This window comes from Protopterus annectens, chromosome 13.part0 (assembly GCF_019279795.1).
Source record: "Protopterus annectens isolate FY-2018-M chromosome 13.part0, PAN1.0, whole genome shotgun sequence".
NCBI classification, from domain to species: Eukaryota; Metazoa; Chordata; order Ceratodontiformes; family Protopteridae; genus Protopterus; species Protopterus annectens.
This window is the reverse complement of record NC_056747.1, coordinates 445,561,398-445,576,768: the sequence shown is the minus strand read 5'-3', so window position 1 is coordinate 445,576,768 and position 15,371 is coordinate 445,561,398. Positions and strand designations below refer to the sequence as shown.

Genomic DNA, 15,371 nt, shown 5'->3' with positions numbered 1-15,371 from the left:
CAAACAAAGCTCAATCAGCAGGACTGAAAATGCAGGCTTTCAGTCAGCTCTGTAACTTTCCTAGGTTACTGGTCCTTCCCTTTACTCTTTAAGATCATATTCAAAGTTTTTGTCACCATTTTGTTTTGCTGTAAATATGTTCTCATTATGTAAAGTGGGCTTTCTGACTATACAATAAATAAATTTTACTTTAGTCACCCAACTGGAACTATGCTTAAGTATAGTAAAAAAGAAGTTATGTTCTTACCATAATGTTGCATCTGTTATCAATCTTCATTCATTCTTGACTGCTGGTTTCAGTTCCTTTCTTGGAACCAACTCGGCCGTTTTAACAAGCTTGTGACAGCCAGAAGCTCTTGAACTAAGGCTACCCATAGTGCCCATCTTACCTTCCCCTCATATTGAGTTTTGCCTGTAGAAATAAAATGTAGAAGCTTTGTCTGAGCAACTGCCCTACTCCAAATCCAGGACTAAATTCGAACTTTCAGGAGTCTTTGCAGGGTGGGCCGTCAAGAATGAATGAAGATCAACAGTGCAGATGTAAGAACATAACTTCTTTATCTAATGTTGTCAGTCTTCACTCATTCTTGACTGTTGGGACAGAGTCCCTTGCAACTTCATGTCCTGGGAGGCCCTATGGAAGGCTATTCCTGAGCACCATAGATCCAAAGGATGCTCCTTCCACTGAAAACCGTATCACATTGGAAGGAATCGTAGGTTTCGATGTCAAAACAGTTGAAGTCAATTTTGGTTGTTTAGGCTTCGGTTCCAAAGCAGAAACCTGGCCTTTGGATGATTTAGGGACACCAGCTTGAGGAGACACTGGAATGGAGTGGCTCTTTTTCTTCACTTCTTTCTTAGGAGATTTGGACGTCTCTGCCTCAGACAAAGCCCCTGAGAAAGGACATTTTAACAGTCCCTTGAGGATTAATTTGTTTCAGCGTTCTGCAAGATTCCAGGCACTAAAATCTTTACAGCGCTCACAATGTGGTTGACTTCCAAATGTGGTACCCTCAAACAATATACGTAGGAAAAATGCCTGTCCGAGTTGGGCATCTTTCCACCACAACCTTGACATTGCTTAAAGCTAGTGGTGCCTTTCTGTTTTTCTACCATGATAAAAAAAGGTGGTTAACCAAACCGATCAGTCACACATGCACACACCATTAGTAAGATAAGGTGAACAGGCCAGAAGATGATTTTTTTTTTTTTTGAACGTACCAACAATGGTAAGAGACGGTGACACCCAGAAAGGGTAAAGGAAGAGAAAGAGAATACCAATGATGGAATTGGAGCCTATACCAACGATAGTAAAGAAAATACCAAAAGGTAATAACGGGGAAAAAACAGCACTCGCACACACAAAACTGCAATTAAACAATAGAGTATGTTAACGATAACGTTTTTATAGAGTATAGAAAGCTATAAGGAGGAAACGTATATACAAAAATAAGCACTTAGCTTGATAGCATGGCCGACTCATCCTAAAACTCTATGCAGCAAATGAGATCTGGAAGGGAAGAGAGGCACTATGGGTAGCCTTACCTCAAGCGTTTCTGGCTGGTGCGAGCTTGTTACAACGGCCGAGTCGGTTCAGAGAACGGAACCGAAACCAATAGTCAAGAATGAATGCAGACCGACATCATCAGATCTTGCGTCTATATTTACTGTAAGCAGAGCAGCTGTCAAGTTACTTACTGATTCCATATCATGCAACTTCTAATGATATAATTGCTAGCACAAAGCTTGACAATTTCAAGTGGGTGGTGGTTTTCTGTACTCGATAGCATCGTAAAGTGCATAATGCTTTTTATTGTCCAGTGGTAGATGGCTATTAGTATCGCATCTCTTACAATACTGCATGCCAACCATTATACACTAGAATGCACCATAAAAGCAGGTGATGGGTGGGGAGGCAAAACCATGATCTGTTACCTGGAACTTTTGACAATAAAGGAGTTTTGTTATGTGGTGATGGTGGTCGCCTGTTTTGGAAGCTTTTTATTCTAGTATAGAATGCATTGCTTGTCTACCTCATGCAAGGATTTGGACGGACTATATACTTTGAAAGATGTGCAGTCTTCCAGAGAGGATCAGGGGAAACCCTCTCCTTTATCCAAGTCAGTATCCAATGTTAAGAACTCAGATGGGGAATCTACATGTTCCTCCTACATGTCCTCTTCCAGGGATTCTCTGGCTGTGACTAGTCAGAATTTGCAGAAGAGTCTGTTTGCACTGTTTACATATCCCTAAAGGATATGGCACTACTCTGTCCTTGAGAACATTGATGAATAGGCATAAGAACTGCACTAGCACCTAAGGATGGTGCTGATGCTGGTGGAATTCCTGTTAGCCAGGGAGGGGAAGATAATCATCCTCTTTGTAGCCTCGAATGCAGAACCAGAAACGGTCCATACAAAGGGCTCTTCTCTCTGTATAGACTCATCCACCAAGGTCCAGACCAGTATCAAGGATTTGAAGACCCAGACAATGAAAAAGGTCCCAAATGAGTCTAAGCCACTAATAGTACTAAGAAGCAGATGTCGGCCATTGAAATCAGGGAATCACTCGACAGTGAAGGGATTAGTGTTGAGAGAACTGGATAAGAGATTACCTGCACCAAAAATGGAACCATAGAAGTTATCAAAAAAAACCCAGATCCAGGTGGAAAATCATCTTCAAAGCCACCAGTGTGGAAACTGGCACTAGGGAAGGAGTCCAATGAAATGACGCTCAGTTCCACTGATATCTTTAGAAGGGCCCTTGTCCTTGTTCCCAATCCCCTTCTGTTGCACGAAGAGTAGACTTGAAGGATTTTACTGTGGTTGCAGGAGATGATCAAATCCCTCTCAGATGAATGTCTACTCTTAACACAGGACGTATCTCCTGTAACAATGGTCTCAAGCTGGAGACTTGAGTTTTGGTACCGATGGGAAAGACTCTTGCCTTGAAACTTTGGGAGGAAAAGCTTGTTCCTCATTCCTGGGTTTTCTGTCTCCCTGTCCCGATTCTCTTCCTTTCTCTTCATGTGTTTTTTACACTAATCTGGAGGGAGAAGACCCTTAAATTATTGGTTTTGATCTCCTACCCAAGAGACAGAGGACAAAAAGCCTTAGGTATAGGTCATTCTATATTCAGATGCTGTGGCCCTAAAAACAAATACAGGTCTCTCTTGGACATTCTGTGGGGGAAGACTTTACCCACATTTTGTGCACTTTTTATATATTTTATCCATAATGCTAAGATAATACTCTAAACAGTTACCAACCAACAAGAAAACAAACAAGGGGGAAAGGCCCTTAACACCCCTGATTATTATTACAATTACTATTATCTTATTATATACATTTTAAGCTACAGAAACTGGGATGAAAGTAAACGTTGAGATGATGATGCATAAAGTAAAGCAACAAAAAAAGAACAGAATGCACACTAAAATACAACAATCAGAAACAGGTGAAGATATGCTCCAAGCTGAAAAAGTAGCTCTAAAAGCTCTCTAAAGATAGACAAAGTAGAGCTCTTAGCTTTGGTGAAAGAGCCAGTTCTTTTGTTATGGTGGAAAACAAGATCTAAAGGGTAGGTTCACTAGGGATGATGAGAAAATTTGCAAGAGCTCAAGGCACTAAACCACTACCAAATGTATGGATTGAATCGAATAAGTGTCTTGGTACCCAAAAGTCTGATTAGATGGACTGATGAAATAGGCTCTGCATGTCTCTGTACACGAGTAACATCCACTGAAAAAGAAAATGCAGTGCCCTTTTCAGACACTACTGACAACATTCCATGTCTATTTTTACCTTCATTATTGCAAGGTTTTTGGTCAGTTTTTACCATTGTTCTAGAAATATCAGTTATTAGACAAAAATGGAAACAAACAGGATAATTTGTGTGGCATTTTTCCCCTGGTCTTAACGAGAGGATACAAAGTTATTAAGTCAAACGTATCCTTTTGGTAGTGTATGCATTTATGAATGTTTTAAACATTTATCCATGTATTTTTCTATGTAATCACTAGGCATCATTAGTTTGTTACTGAATATAGTGCTTTTTAGTATTTCTGCTAGGTTATTGATTCCTGCAAATTGTTTGCACTAGGAGAAATATTGAGTATTTTTCATCAATTTTCATAAGAAAACGGTTGAGCATTTAAATATAGGCAGGTATTTATCATTAACCAGGCATCCAGCATGACTAAACTCTCATGTTAATTTCAATATTTCGTTGCTATTTAGACAGCAACCCAAGTCCTGCCATGCCATATGCTTGTTTACATTACATTTTTGGATGCATTTAGGCTATTGTATTTATTATCATGACGTCGGAGACAGTTGATTATTTGGTACTTTTCCATTATTTGGGCAATAGTTTCAGTGCAATTGTTCAGCTGTAATTCAGTTCCTCAACATGTTTGCTAACCACATATCCGTAAGAATTATTTGTCTTAATACAGTTAAAAAAGAGGTTATTTTTAAATTTCACACCTCTGGTTAATAGATGTGGAAAACTACTAGATGACAGCTGAAAGATCACGTTGAAACTGTCAACTTATCTCCATGAAATCAAAATATACGCGCTTCTGGCTTTTACTCATTTCCCTGTTTCATCGCTCTGCTGGTAGAACTGAGTGAGAAGGCTTGTCGTGCTTGCAAATGTGTGAACTGAGTGACAGCACAACTGGCAGGACATGTAAGGTGCCTTTTAAGTGAAGCCAACAGCCAGAGCATGCTGTTAGGCCCCCTCTGCTGGGTCACGAAGAAAAAAAGCATCGTCTGTTTGGCTAATGCTGGGAGGGTTTTGTTTGGATAAACAGTCAGTGAAGTGCGTTTCTGCACTCTCACCCAAATTCCCTGAACAAAAAATTAACGTTGAAGATTGGGTGCAGTATAACTCAGAGGCGGGCAGAGGCATGACAAACACATTAGTTGGCTTAAATATGTATATATGAAGTATCCAAAAACGCCATTAACCCCAACTACTTTTCCATTATCGAAACAGCTGTGCGATCACTGCAGGCGTGCGCCTGCTAGCAGGTTAGAACTGTTGTCCCAATAACAGAAAAGTACCAATTATTTTACTTCAATAAATGCTCAGTTTATATGGATTGAGGCAAACCATTATTTATTTTATTTTTACATTTGTTAACCGGGATAGTCAGACTGGACAAGGTCCATTTACAGCGAAGGCCCGAGGAGAAAAACTCCACACACGTTAATGATTACATAAAGAAAAACATAAGACAAAAAATATAGTTCATTTACGTACATAAAAACAAGAACTTTTAGCATCTGGTAAGTAAATGTAGTAGCTTAGTAGCTGTGGCATGTGTACAGTAGAAAAGACTGGGAAAGAGCTAGGAGATCTTATGTGATACAAGGACATAGCCATGTCTTAAGATGTGTTTTAAGTGAGTTTTTGAAATGCTTGATAGAGGGGGCAGAGGTAACTGCAGGGGGAAGATTATTCCAGGTTTTAGCTACGGTATAAAAGAAAAGTGCTTTCCCAGCATTATTAGCTCTGGAGATAGAGAGGAGAGGAGAGATTTGTCAGTAGAACTAAGAGGGCGATTAGTAGAGTAATGAGAGAGCAGTTGATTTAGAGCAGGTGTTTTGTCAGGGTATTTAGGATGCTGAAGGTGATGACTAGCTGATGGTAGCTGAGTAGTTGAGGGAGTTCTAACCATTGTAGATTCTTTAGTGCCTAGCAGTGATGGGTTCTAAGCGAGGAGTTGTTGGCAAACTTGGCAATTTTATTACAGCATGAGTTTTGCAAGATCAGTTTTCCTAGTCTTGGTTAACACTGGAGCTGCATACATAAGAGTGGAGAGTAGGTGGGTTTGGGCTAGGGTAACCCGAGCCTTGTCCGTGAGGAATTTTTTGTCTATAAAGCGTACCCAGTTTTTTTGTGTATATTTTAATGGTTTGAGCAATGTGGACATCAAAGTAAAGGTTATTGTCTATTTCAACACCAAGGAGTTTAGTATGGGAGGATGGAGAGATGATAGTTACATTTTTGGAAGTAATAGAGAAGGAAAGGGGGGGTGGATTTAGATTTGTTAGGTGTAAAAAGGAGTAGTTTAGTCTTGTTGGGGTTTAGACTAAGTTGGATGTTAGTGATCCCGGTTTCGACTGAATTAAAGGAATTCTGGATTAGTTGTAAGGTGGTAATGGATGGGGCTGAGCAGATGAGTGTCGAGTCATCTGCATACTGTACAAGTGTGGCTTGCTGGGTGGAGGAATGAAGGTTGTTTGTAAAAATGGAGAAAAGAAGTGGGCCTAAAACTGAGCCTTGAGGAACTTCTACTGTGGTTAGAAGTAATGGAGATAGCACACCTTGCCATTAATTTTGTAATGTTTTATTATCAGCATTTACTATGCTTTAGAACTTTTGCAGACTAGTCACTCACTTTTACTGACTTGAGCTGTGCCGACTTGTATTAAGAAGACAAACTCAAAAGACAAGCCACCTTGGTGGAATCATAATGTCAATCAGATGTACAACAAAAGAAAAAAAATCTTGTCTCAGTGTAGGAGGACCGAAGCTCAGCATACTAAAAAACCCTGACCAAGCTAAACAGGCAGCTAAGATGGTTAATTAACATTTCAAAGGCTGAATCTGAAAAAAAAAATTGATTCTCAGGCAAAGGGCAATCACAAAGCTTTCTACAGCTATTTCTGTAACCTCTAGGGAAATGTGCAAGAACGCACACAACTTATTGCAAACAGCATCACCCACACTGAACTGGAGGCCATTGCCAACAGTCACTAGTCTAATCTGGACACAATAGACTAGACTTGGTGGGTTCTGTTCAAGCAGTTTTATTATGTACAAACACATCAGGAGTGAGGCTTTATAAAAGTTTACCTAAGTTAAAAGTATTAAACTAGCTTTTACATTCATATATTTTCACTCTCTGGCTGCACTCTTAAAATAGCACTGCGTACAGCACATGCTTGCTATTTACATATGCATGTTCAGTCCTTGAAACGTTTCTTAAAGACACAGCACACACACACTGTTTTACATCCTCCCTCTGAGAAATAAGTCATGCAATGTTGAAAACAGTAATTGATATGCAATCAACAAATAATTCTTGGTCATGCAATTATACAGAACTAAATACACATATATAAGTCCAGGTCACTGTGTATTTCACACTAGGTCTGGAAATATGACCAAATCGTGTGACACAGAAATTAGAATCAGACTTAATAACTGGGACTGTCTTTGTGGAATGTTCAGCTTTTGGGATATCAAGAATATCATCAGAAATGGAAGAAGTTAAGACACGTTCTGGAACAGGAACATTGTCTAGTTTGCTCTGAGATCTAGAGTCTGTCTCACAGGAACAATGTTGTGATATCGATTCTGATACAGGAAGATGACGTGGGTGATTTCTCATTTACTCCATATCCTCAGATTCTATAAAGTAGGATCTCGGCTCCATATGTACACCTGTACCTTGATCAATTTGGTTGAAACATTTTGCCGTTTCTATCCTTACTGTCTCTCCTCCTTTCAATGGATGAAGAAATCTGCTCGATTTATCATAGATGGACTTCTTAAAATAACGCCTTCTGAATAGTTGAGCTCTAATTGTCTTGTTGTTCTTGGCTTTAGGCCTCAACAAACTAATTGGCAATGTTGTTCTGGTTTGCCTAGATACAAGTCTCTGAGCAGGTGAGCCAAGTATACAGTCATGGGGTATGTTTCTGAGATTAAGTAAATTCAAACAGACATCGGTATTGTCACGCTTTCACTTCTCAAGTAATTGCTTTGCACCCTGCACTGCATGTTCAGCTAGACCATTTGACTGTGGATATTCTGGACTTCGTGTAACATGTACAAATTCCCATTCTCTTGCAAATTTCCAAAACAACCGACTAGTAAATTGAGTACCATTGTCAGAAAAAAATGTGTGGGGACTACCATGGACTAAGAAATGACGCTTCAACTTAGTAATAACAGCAGTGGACGTTAGGTTAAGTAGTAAATCAATCTCAAACCAGTTTGAAGTCTACCAATACTAAATAATGCTAATTCTTCCACTCGAATATATCAGTGGCTACTGTTGTCCAAGGTAGTTCAGGAACTTGACTTAGCTTAAGTGGTTCTTTTTGCAAATCTGGTTTAGTACTATTGCACATTGAACAAGATGAAAGTACCTTATCAATGTCTTTTGCTAGAGAGGGCCAAAATACTAGTTCTCTCGCCCTTCTTTAGGCAGATTCAGAACATGGGTGGCCATGATGCAAAATCTTGATATATTCATGCTGTAAGGCAGTAGGAACAATTTCAGGACCTTTGAAAATAATGCCATCTTCCATCAACATCTCATCTCTGCAAGGAAAATAAGTTTGCATTTCAGGTGGTACACTAGATTGCTTTGACAGCCATCCAACATTAACTCATTGACTCCAATGGAGCTCAGTAAGTTTGCACTGTAACGTCCAATGGGCGAAGCCTAAGCCTTAAGATAGAATCAAATTATGTCCTCACATTTCAAACAAATGTTCATATCTCTGGAACCATAGGGATTATATGAAAGAAGTATAAATGTCAAACACTTCAGCACAAACTATTTTTATAGTGGCAGTATTCTTTAGGTTCTAGGTCTTAAACCGAATGACACAGTAAATACAGTGACTATTACAACTAATATTTTGTAAACAACTTAATATCTCAGCAATCACTCAAGTTACACAAATACTGTCATCAGCATTTTATTCATCTAGCTGAGAGCTTTCATATGAGGCCAAGGAGTTCTGTCTGTTACTTGGTTGTTGAGATATTTAGAAAAATGTGAACATTATATCTATATAAATTAATATCATAAAAACAACAGTTAATATCTATTTACCTGCACTAGACAGAGGTCAAATATTAATGCAGTTGATTTTGCCATTGTGCAAGGTTTAAGATGAAATCTTTTAAAACATTTTACATAGCATGGTTTTGGAATTATTGATGCAAATAGGAGCAAGCAATACTTGACGCCTAGAGATGTCAGTAGGATTTAACTGCAGTTGCACCTGAAGGCATCACTCAGATGTAATGAGTTAATGTAGTGATTGAGCTTCTGCAAAACTGATCAGTCTTTGTATGATCTCTCAGCTCAAGCCTTGTGGTAGAAAAATTATGCACTCCCATGACGTCAAAGTCAAAATTCTCTTCATGAAGCTGTTCTGTTGTATTTCCGGGCGATCTGGATAATATATCAGCCAGATAAAGAAGTCTGCCTTTTGTATGGACCATTTTGAAGTTGTGCTTTTGCAATTTGAGCATCATTCTTTGTAATCTTGCTGGAGTGAAATGCATAGGCTTATTTAAAATTGAAACTATTGAGGTTGGTGATCAGTTTCAATCTGAATAGCTCGACCATGGATATAATCATGAAACTTTGAACACAGAAACACTATTGCAAACAGTTCTTTCTCAATTTGTGCATACTGCATTTCAGTTTGGGTAAGAGTTCTTGATGCACAGGCTACTGATCTGCCTTCATGGAGAATGACTGCGCCAAGACCAAATTCTGAAGCATCACAGAAAAGGGTTACTAGTTTATTAACATCATAGTATCTTAATGTTGGTGGAGTGGCAATTTTCCACTTAAGGTCATCAAATGTTTTCTGGTGCTGATCTAACCAAGACCATGTAACATTTTTGAGTATCACCTCTCTCAAAGGTGCTGTCATCATACTGAAGTCTGGTACAAACTTGCCTAAATAGTTGACCATACCAAGAAAACGTAGAGTTTGAACATTACCTGGAGTTGGCAGCTCGAGAATGGCTGCTTGTTTAGATGGGTCTGGTTGCAAGCTAGTACTAGTAAACAAATGACCTACACATGCAACTCCTGGTAGTCTGAATTTGCACTTCAGAGGATTGAGCTTCAAGTTCACTTCACATGCTCTGTCTAGAACTCTCAAGTTTTTTGTCATGCTCTGCGTCACCATTTCCTCTGACCAATACATTATCTACTACTATTATGGCACAGGAATATCCTGCAAAAATTTGCTTCACTGCAAGCTGAAAGACTTCACTTGCAGAACTTATTCCAAATGGCATCCTGAGGAATCTATATCAGCCAAACGGGGTACTGAAAGTAGTCAGTAATGAGAATTTGCGATCAAGCATCACTTGCCAAAATACTGTTTGCATCCAACACAGAAAAAACAGTGGCATTTGCTATTAGGGCTGTGAGCTCTTCAACTGTACGCACTGGATGCTGCAGTCTCTTCAATGCTTTGTTCAAATGACTTGGGTCAATACATTCTGATTTCATCTGAGCCTTTTTTCTGAGCTGCTACCATGGACAAATTCAGTTGTCACACCTTGTTGCACCATTTTATCCAGCTGAGCTTTGACTCTATTCTGCATGGCTATCGGAACATTTCTTGCTCGTCTGACCACTGGAATGACCTCTGGGTCAAGTTTCATAGAATACACAACTGGAAGTTTGCCCAAGTTATCATCAAAAACATCAGAATACTCTGAGAAAATAGATTCAGTAAAACTGGAACTAAAAGATGTGCTTATATGATGAACTTCTTTGGTAAAAGAAAGCAGATTCATTCTCAAACTGTCTCGGAGACCCACCCAATAACTGCACAGGTCTTTAAACCCCATAGAACAAGTTGCAAAAGCTCTTGGCCAATTAACATGAAAGTACTACTGAGCCTTTGGTTTGAATTTTTTCACCTCCATAAGCAACAAGTTCCGCACAACTGGCCACATTGAGTTGCTCATTAGCTTTCACTTTAGCAAAAGTATCTACTGACATAACATTACACTTTGCACCAGTGTCTACTTTGAGTTTGGTGGATTTACCATTGATTCAGACAGTACAAAACATTTCTTAAGAAATTCACTGCATCAACCTTTTCACCAACCACAGATACACCAGCTACGTAGAAAGTAGACCGCTGCAATTCTTTTTGATCAGTTTGCTTTGAGTGACCTTTCTTTATAACTGTGAGAGGTTTACTTGATTTGCAAAACTTTTGAAAATTATTCCATTTGGCTCCACAATTACGATAGTTAACAATAAGGTTGGACTTGGGTTTTGCTGACTCATGCTTGTACTGCACTGAGCATGCACCTTTAATAGAACTTGCTGGAAAACTATATGGTTTCCCTGATGAACCAGCAGGGGCAGTGGCTGCCATGTGCTTAGGCCTGATGAAGCTGGTGTGTGTCCACCAGGGGAGGTAATTTTTGCATATTTGGGTCACTCACTTTTGTGGACACTGGGTGACAAAATATTGACCACTCTGTTTGCAGCATTCATTGCAGAATTCTCATGCGACACCTTGCCAGGCAAACTAGGATTATAGCTGCAGATATCGAACCCAAAGCTTGTAGGACTAATCTGGTTGAAATTTTGGTACTGCAGATGATTTTCTTGACTTGTTTTTTTGATAGTCTGTACTCGTGTTAAAGGAAAAAATGCAACCATGGACTCTGTGCTGGAGATTGTGCCAAGAAAATCTAGCATCTGGGTGGGTTGCAAGTACAATTTGCCATAACTAACAGTGATTCCAAAGCTTAAGCAAGTCTAATACCTGATCTCATGCCTGTACCAACTGATGCCTGGTCAAGGCAGTAATGAGCCAGTCGTCCAAATATGGAAACATCTAGAATCCCTGCAGTCTCAGATGAGCTGGTACCACTGGTGAGGCCAAAGGGCAGTGCTCTGAATTGATAATGACTGGCTCCCAGCCGGAAGCGTAAATACCTTCTGGATCATCTGTTCATCTTTATGTGATAGTGTGCATGCTGAAGGTCTATTGAGAACATTCAGATGTCTTTGCCCAGAAAGGGTAGAATGGACTGTATTGTGACCATCTGGAACTTGATGTGTCGAACCAACTTGTTCTGGTCTCCAGTCATGTTTTCTTTGGCACTAAAGAATCCTGAGTGAGTTCCGGATCCTATTTAGTCTGGTGGGACCTCTTGGATGATGCTTTGTCTAGCAACTTTTTGTATTTCCAGTGTTGCCGTATTCCTTTGACTGGGTGGGACATCGGGGACTTTCCTTGGTAGTGGAGGTGGAAGGGAAAAGGAAACTACATAACTTGTGATAATAATTCTCTGCACCCAAGTATCATTTGTGATATTTAGCCAGGCTGGTTGATGCAGAGATAATCAACCCCCAATTGCCTCCAGATCAGGCCTCTGTTCAGGAGCACTGGTAGGGTCTTGTCATAGATGGAGTCTCTAGCCCCAATGTTTGGGGGGGCCTCCTCTACCACAAAGGCATCTTCTGCCATTATCGTTTCTCCCTCTGCCTCTGGGGGAACTACTTCCACACCTATCCTGTAAAGGACCTTGAGACTTTTTGAACCACATTTTTCATCTCCCCAATGATTTGTAGAAAAGGTTCATTGAGGGGGTTGAAAAGGTATTCCAATGGCAGACAAGGTCTTTCCATCTTTCTCACACCTGAAAAGTGTGTCCTTCACTGTGGGGCTGAATAGGGAAGAGCCATCAAATGGAGCATTGACAAAAGAAAACTAGAATGGCTCCACAAAATCACATAGGCACATCCAGGGGTGCCTCCTGATGAAGATGCCTGAACCAGCCCCTGCGCGAGGCACCTTCTGCACACATGTGGGATAAGCCTCATGGACGAATTCGCAATCAATTGAAGGGAAGGAAATGGAAGCCACAGAAGTCTGAACATCTGCAGTAGTGGTCAGCAAGAGAGCCTTTGCAATATCAAAGTGTGCTAAATAGTTCAGCGATTGGATGGCAAAAGGCGCTGAAGCATACACTCACTTCCCAAACCTGCCCATCACCCTAGATTCTCTACTGGGGGGGGGGGGTGGAAAGAGGAACTTTGTTCAGCCAGTACCTTTTTCATGGCCACTGCCACGACCATGGCATCAACTGCTATACCCTTGCTCCAATGCTGCCTCTCTGCCAGAGGTGCCAAAATTTTGTCTGGTCTCTTGCAGGCTGGTTCAGTCATATCAGGCTGCTTCCATACCTGCTGACAAACCAGATCAATTAGTTCATCAACAAGCCTGGTGACCCAGGAGTTAGCTGGGCCAGTCTCGAAAGCTTCTTGAAATACAGACTCTTCAGGAGATAAGTTTTGGGCAGCCCAACCACCCTTCTTTTTGAGGAGCTTGAGGATGTCTCCAAAGGCGTTATTATCGGGTGGTGATTTGGGAGACCCCTCTCCCTCATCAAAGTCAGTATCCTCAGTAACACACTCTTGAGGCAAGTTCAGGTGCTGCTTCTTGCACATTCTCTTCTTAGGGACTTCTTTGGTGGGGTGGCCCAGAGAAGTATCAGAAGAGAATACCTGACTGGATGGTCTGCTAGCTGTCCTTGTGGTGCAGAGTGGTGAGGATCACATGGCAAAGATAGTTGGGCTGTTGAAGGTGGAACTGAGGGGGAAGGACCCATCTGATCCGCCGAAATAGAGAAGGATCTCTTCACCACTTCAAAGGCTGGCCGCTATGAAGAGAAGTTGGCTGACTGAGCAGAGACAGCGTCTCTGGTCCATAAGCCCCCTCAGTTCCAAAAACAGCTCACACGAGGAGGAAGCTGGAGCAGAACTATCCAGTACTGTAGCTCTGAAAGGGAGAAACTGCCCCAAAAACCTCATAGTGGACTGAATCTCCTCAGAACCAACATGAAAGCCTCAGAGATGCGTCTGGATCTGAACAAGACACAGCAGATGTAATCAGAGTCACTGTCGAATCCAGAGAGAGCATTCTCTTTGTATGTAAACTAGGAGAGCCCAGAGCACTCAGATACAAGGACTCCAATCCCACAGCTTGGGTGAGAGGATGAGTACAGAGTGGGAGACATTCTTGATCCGATGGGGTTGGAATCATGATGACATCCTTCTGAAGTTGCTCAGTAACCAACTTCCTTCACCATCCTTTCTACATTTGCCTGGGTGATGCTCTTTGAAGAGCAAGAGGACACCATTTACAATGGCCTGCAGTGCCGCTCCAAAAAGGGGGAGAGCACCCAATGCAGCATTGGATCCTGACAGGGAAAATATGTCAATCTGAGAAAAGGTTTCAGATCTGAGGACTTTGAATCTGAAACGCTCTTTCTTCTTTGGATCCACAGCAGACATGGATTTTGTCAGATTCAAAGATGATCTATGCACTGGCAAAGTCAGATCTGTTCTCGGAAACGTTTTCCTCTGCTCCAAAGAGGTGCCAGTAGACTGTAGACCTAGACCTTTGCAAATGGTCTTTAGGTTTAGTAGGAAGGGAATGAACCCCAGTAATGGCCTGAGAGAAGGAAGGAGGTAACAGGCCTTTTCAAATCAATTTATTCTTGCGTTCAGTTAGAGCTATAGGATTAAAGGAGCTGTAAATATTGCACTCCTTCTCTGAGTGCTCAGTCTGTAAGCAGTAAACACACAGGGAATGCCCATCAGTAAAGGGCATAGTGTCCACATTTGTTGTACTTTTTGAAAACTTTCTTTGACTTACTTCGCCAAGTACACAAAAAAAAACAAAAAAAAAACAACCAACTCAATAGCACAGATAAACACTATCAGACAAAAAAAACTTTAACAACAACAGGGAAAAATAAGTAGCAAGAATTTATTTTTAGTTAGGGAAATAGAAAAATAGAATAGAACAGATAGATTATTAAAAGTAGAGGGGAGAGAGGTAGGGAAGGCCTACCAACATTGGTAGTGGTAAATACACAAGTGTAAAAGAGAAAGGCTGGAAAAAGCTAACTAGGATAACTATAGCTAAATGAAGAAAATATGTAAAAGGTTAGAAAGAGATATAAAAAAAATAGTCACATCTGAAGAAGCACTACCTAAAGCTCAAGAGTATTCACCAACCACATCTGGTTGTGAGAGGAGCAAACGAAATCTGAGCAGAGATAGGATTAGTGCATTGTGGGTAGGGAAGAGGTCGAGAGCTTGCTAGCCTCCACAAGCTGGAAGACTGGTAGAGTCATATCCAAATCTCATATGCTGAGGATGAATGAAAACTGACATCAGATCCCTTATCACCCACTGGATAGCCAAACTGGTTCACTAATAGGATCCAGAAGGTCAAACAGGCGAGGCCACCTCCATCAAGAGGCCAGTGTCTAGCAAGTCCCCTACGGCTTGGTACAACTAAGCGGAAGCAAACTCTGTAGGTTTATGGTTAAGTTTGCAAATGATTGCAAGTTGGGGATTATCAGTGACTCCCCTGTCGACACTAGCATTCTTCAAGACGGCCTGTCTCCGAATAACAACTGGTGCCAAAGTCATAGTCTTAAACTTGATGTTAAGAAATGCATAAAACTGTACCCTTTAGGAAGTCAACTGTCCCGGCTAATTACCATGTTGATAATATGCCTCTAACAGAATACCCAGTGGTCAGTAATCT

The 15,371-nt window shown here is 40.8% G+C and overlaps 1 protein-coding gene across 1 annotated transcript in view; it reads right to left on the bottom strand.

Moving 5' to 3' along the window:
• The window catches only part of LOC122787396 (ERI1 exoribonuclease 2-like), a 149,808-nt gene that overhangs the window by 59,030 nt on the left and 75,407 nt on the right, over positions 1-15,371 (bottom strand). The gene's annotated exons all lie outside the window — the stretch shown is intronic.